Here is a 6,100-nt window from a genome sequence, read left to right on the forward strand (position 1 = left end):
CTCTGCCCTTCCATCCATATTCCAGCAGACAAATGAATAAAGGGACCAGTAAGAGACGAGGAAGGCACACGCTGTCTTTAAGAATGGTTTCTGGCTGGGCGCCGTGGCTCACGCCTGTAATCCCAGCACTTTGGGAGGCCGAGGTGGGCGGATCACAAGGTCAGGAGATCGAGACCATCCCGGCTAACATGGTGAAACCCCGTCTCTACTAAAAATAGAAAAATTAGCCAGGTGTGGTGGCAGGTACCTGTAGTCCCAGCTACTAGGGAGGCTGAGGCAGGAGAATGGCGTGGACCTGGGAGGCAGAGCTGGCAGTGAGCCAAGATCACGCCACCGTACTCCAGCCTGGGCAACAGAGCCAGACTCCATCTCAAAAAAAAAAAGAAAAGAAAGAAAAGAAAAGAGAATGGTTTCTGGATATTAACGCAGAAAACTACTACTTACATACCCGTGGTCATATGGCCAACCTAGCTGTATAGGAAACTAGAAAACATACTATTTCTTCTGAATGACCATGTGCTCATTTAACAATGCTATCATACTGGTAGCAGTGGAAAATGGATATTGGAAGTCAATGTTTTGTGTAGACACTTGTTTCTCTGCCACAAATGTATAAAGAAAATAGATGAGATCTGGAGAGGTCCAATGTTTAAGGATGAATAAGTATAAACACAGCCTATAAAGGATAATGGGTTGTCTACCCTGACAGTCTCTCACAGATTTCTTCCCATTCCCTCTTAAATCCATTCCAATCAAGAATTCATACTACAAACCCATGAAAATTGCTTTTGTCGAAGTTATCAATGACCTCAACGTAGCAAAATTCAATAGTCAATTCTCAGTTCTCATCTCAATCTATTAGCATCATTTGATCTGTTAGCACTGTTTATATCACACTTCAGGAAGTTTTTGAAACCTTTTCCATGTGACTTCCAAGTGTCACATTCTTTCCTAGTTTTCTCCTTACTTTACATTCCGTTGTCCTCATCTTCTTTGATGTTGCCTCCTCTTCACTCAACCGCTAAACAGTAGGGTTCCCTGGGGATTACTCTCTGGAACTATTTACTCTCTCATAGTGATTTTTCACTGCTTCCTAAGTTGTCTCATCCAGCGTCATGACTTTAATACATCTATAGTGTCTGTGCTCAAATGATTGTCTTCAACTCAGGCATCTTCCCAAATTATATGCTATAACCTACAACTGTCTACTTAATATCTCCACTTGGATAAATAATGACACTTGTCACTTTCTAATATACTGTATAATACATTTATTTTCTCTTTTTTCCACTGAAATATAAAATCAATGGGAAATGGAACTCCAGGTGCATAGAATAATGACTGGCACATACTAGGCCTTCAGTAAATAATGTTTAGTGAATAAAAAGAAATAGGTGATTAGGAAAACAAGAGCACTACTTCTTTGCAGCCACAAAAGGAGGAAATTTCAAGAAGGAATGAGTAGTTCATAGTGTATAATTCAATATTAAGTCTCCAATAAAACTAGGACTATGATTTTTCCATTGGTTTAAATGATTAGGAGGTCATGGTAACTATGATGACAGAAAATTCAATAAATGTGTCAGGTATGAAGACAGATTGCATTGGGCTGAAAAGTGACTATAAAGTGAGTTAATAAAGATAATAAGCATATTGTTTTACGAAATTTTGAGAAGTTTGGAAGAAAAAAGATTAAAAGACAAAAATTAATTTTAAAGGATTGGAAAAATGTAGACATTTTTCAGGCCAAAAAGAATCTGAACAGTTTTGAGGGAGAGACTGAGATTCAGAAGATGGAAGAGACAATTAAAAGAGAAGGTTACTCAAGCAGGGAGAATAGGTTCTGCTCAGTCTACAGCTGGCCTTGAACAGTGTTGGAGACAGGCTAACCTCTAAGGAGGAAAGCAAGCTTGTTTTGTATATGAATCTGTCAGTAGGGAATGTGAAATTGAGGTGTGTTGAGGGCATGAAGAAAGGCTCTAACATGTGGAGACAGGCGAAGATAGAAGCAAATATTTGGAATGTGTTTAGGGAGAGAGAGTGTTGGCCGAAATAATATAAAAGGGGCATCAGTTAAAGAATTTGGGTGACTGAAGCAAAGGGAGTCTCAAAGAGTTGTAAGGGCCAAAGCAAGATTGAAAGTTTAGCTTAAAGTGAAGACAAGAATCACAGAAAATGAAAGCCTTAGAAGTAGAATCCATCTAGTCAAAAACACTTCATTTTACAAAAAAGAAAGCCAAAATCAACACAAATAAAATAACTCATCCATATGCCTTATCTCTCCTGTATCTTCAACCTCTCTCTCTTTATTAATACTTCCTGTTCATTTTTAATCACGCTCAAATGAACAAAAAAAGTTTCTGCTCAACCCTCCAACCCCCTCGAGGAATTTGCTGCCTTATAGTTACCTTCTTTTCCTACCAACAAGAAGGGAACTTCCAAAGATGTCTGTACTTGCCATCTCCATTAACTGACCTCCCACTGTTCTCAATCCATGCCAACCAAATTTCAGGACTCATCACTCCAGACAATAGGTCTTGCTAACCTCTCCAAATTATATCTGTTTACCTAAACCTAATATGTAGGGTTAATTCTTTGTTTTTATTTCTTAGCAGCATTCAAATCTGCTGGCCATTTTCTCTCTCGGAAAACACTCTTCCTATCATGTTGATTATTCAACACACTTGGTTTTTTCTCCTACCTCTTGTTACCTGTATTAGTTTTCAATTGTTGCGTAAGGGGGGAAAAGCTCGGAAGCTTACAACACTCTATTGTTATTACTATTTCACATTCTGTAGGTCAGAATTCAAGGCAGGCTTGACTGGATTCTCTCCTGAGAGTCTCACAAGGCTGAAGTCAAGATACCCAGTCTGGTTGGGCTGTTTTCTGTAAGCTCTAGGAATAAGTTACTTGCAAGCTCATTTAGGTTGTTGGCAGAATCCAATTTCTTGTGATCATAGGACTGAGGTCCATTTTCTTACTGACTCCAGGAGTCTCACTCTCAGCCCCTTAAATCTCCCATATTCCTTCACACATGTACCACCCCCATCTTTAGTCAGCAGCGGCACACGGAACCCTTCTCATGTTTGGAATCTCTCTTAATTCTTCTGCCATCAGCTATAGAAACTTCTTTGCCTTTAAGGACTTATTTTATTAGATTAGACCCATGAAGATACTCCATTTTTTTAAATCAACACTGCTTTATAACCTACCACAATCACATGAGTGATGTCACATTCACAGATTCCAGGGATTAGGGCATGGAATATTGGGGACCATTCCTAAAGGTTCTGCCTACTATACCACCCCATTTTTATTTGCTGGATCAACCTCCTCTAACCACCTTTAAATGTTGGGGAGCCTCAGGCTTAGCCTTAGGTTCTCTTTTCTTCTGCCATGTATTGTCTCTGAAGCCAATCTTACTTATCTCTCCCCATGCCATCAGTTACCATCTGTAGAGCAATAACTCTCAAATTTACATCATCACCCCAACCTCTCAACTCCAAAACCATTACGTGAAACTACTTTCTTGAGACAGAGTCTCGCTCTGTTGCCCAGGCTGGAGTACAATGGTGTGATATTGGCTCACTGCAAGCTCCACCTCCCGGGTTCACGCCATTCTCCTGCCTCAGCCTCACGAGTAGCTGGGATTACAGGCACCCGCCACCACTCCCGGCTAATTTTTTGTATTTTTAGTAGAGACGAGGTTTCACCATGTTAGCCAGGATGGTCTCGATCTCCTGACCTCGTGATCTGCCCGCCTCAGCATCCCAAAGTGCTGGAATTACAGGCATGAGCCACCGCGCTCAGCCATGAAACTACTTATTCTACACCTTCATTTGGAGATCTCACAGACTTTTCTAATTCAGTATGTCTAAACATGAATGCAAGATCCTCCCTACCCAAGACTAATGCTCAGCCATTGCCCCTCAATGCACAGCACTACAAGCCACTCCGTTGCACAAGCTAGAAAACTAAACATCATCTTTGACCTACTGTTGCTCTAAATCATTCTGAATACTCATTTCATCATCAAATCCTGCACTTTTACCATCCAAATATTTATAAAATCCCTCCACTTTTCTATATTTCCATTCTTAGCACCCTAGTCCAAACTATCAGTCATCCCTCACCTGGCCTACTACAACTACCACCCCAGAGAGTACCCTGATAGCTACTACACCCCAACTAACTTATTCTCATCACCATCAGAATGTTCTTTTTAAACCCCATATTTTGCATATCATTGATATGCAAAAATTAACTCAAAATAATCATAGACCTAAACATAAAACCAACCTTTAAAATATAAGAAAACACATAAGAGAAATTTGTATGACCTTGAGTTAATCAAAGATTTTGTAGATACTACACAAAAGACACAATCCATAAAATAAATAAATGACAAATTGGATTTTATCCAAACTTCAACTGCTCTTTAAAAGACACTGTTAAGAGAATGAAAAGACAACTGACAGATTAGGAGAAAATATCTGCAAACATATATCTGATAAGAGACATAAAGAACACTGATGACTCACTAATAATAAGACAACCCAATTTTAAAATTACGAAGAATTTGAGTAGACATTTATCCAGAGAATATACACAAATGACCAATAAGCACATGAAAATATGTTATTAGCCAAAAGGAAAATGCAAATCAAAACCACAGTGAAATACCAAATCATATCCACTAAGATGGCTATATTCAAAAAGACAGATGTAACAAGTGTTCTTAAGGATGTGGAGAAACCTGAACCCTGTTACACTGCTGGGGGTAATGTAAAATGATACAGTTGGTTTGGAAAATGGTTTGACAGTTCACTAAGATGTTAAACACTGAGTAACCATAATACTTAGAAAATCCACGCCTAGCTATACAGTCAAGAGAAATGAAAGCATGTATCTAACATAAAAATGTGCACATGAATATCCATAGCAAAGTAATTCTTAATAACCAAAATGTAGAAATAATCCAAATGTCCATTGATCAATGAATGGATAAAATAAAATGTGGTATATCTGCACAATAGAATATTATTTAGACTTACAAAGAAAGGACATTCTAATAAAAACTACAACATGGGTGAACCTTGAAAACATTATGCTAAGTGAAGGAAACCAATTGCAAAAGACCACAAATCGTACGATTCCATTTACATGAAATGTCATTAAGCAAATCCATAATGCCAGATTAGTGGTTGCCTAGGATTGGGGAAAATGCTCAGTGGCTGAAAATGGGTGTGTGGGGTTTCCTTTTGGGATGATAAAAATGTTCTAACATTTACTGTGGTGATAGTTGCACAACTCTATGAACATATGAAAAAAACATTGAATCACACACTTTAGGGGAATTAGGTTGTATGTGAATTATATCTCAAAGTTGTTTTTAAAAATGTAAATTATGTACATTTTTAAATTTTATACATGTAAAATGCAAAAATGTAAATTAAAAAATGTAAATAAATAAAACATCTGATAAAAGACTGGTATCAAGAATATATAAAGAACTCTCAAAACACAATAAGAAAATAAACAACAAAAAAATTTTTTTGAGACAGTCTCTCTCTGCTGCCCAGGCTGGAGTGCAGCAGCATGATCAGAGCTCAATGAAGCTTCAAATTCTTGGGCTCAAGTCATCCCTTTGCCTCAGAGTCCTGAGTAGCTGGTTCTACAACACCTGGCTAATTTCCTTTTTTTTTTTTTTTTTTTTTTTGAGACGGAGTCTCACTCTATTGCCCAGGTTGGAGTGCAGTGGTGTGACCTGGGCTCACAACAAGCTCCATCTCCCGGGTTCATGCCATTCTCCTGCCTCAGCCTCCCAAGCAGCTGGGACCACAGGCAGCCGCCACCACACCCGGCTAATTTTTTTATGTTTTTGTAGAGACAGGGTTTCACCATGTTAGCCAGGATGGTCTCCATCTCCTGACCTTGTGATCCGCCCGCCTCAGCCTCCCAAAGTGCTGGGATTACAGATGTGAGCCACCGCGCCTGGCCAGACAAAATATTTGAATAAACATTTCGCCAAAGAACACATATGTATGGCAAAAACTGAAAATTAAAAGACATCATTAGTCATTAGGGAAATGAAAATCAA

The sequence above is a fragment of the Papio anubis genome, chromosome 8, assembly GCF_008728515.1.
Source record: "Papio anubis isolate 15944 chromosome 8, Panubis1.0, whole genome shotgun sequence".
NCBI lineage: Eukaryota > Metazoa > Chordata > Mammalia > Primates > Cercopithecidae > Papio > Papio anubis.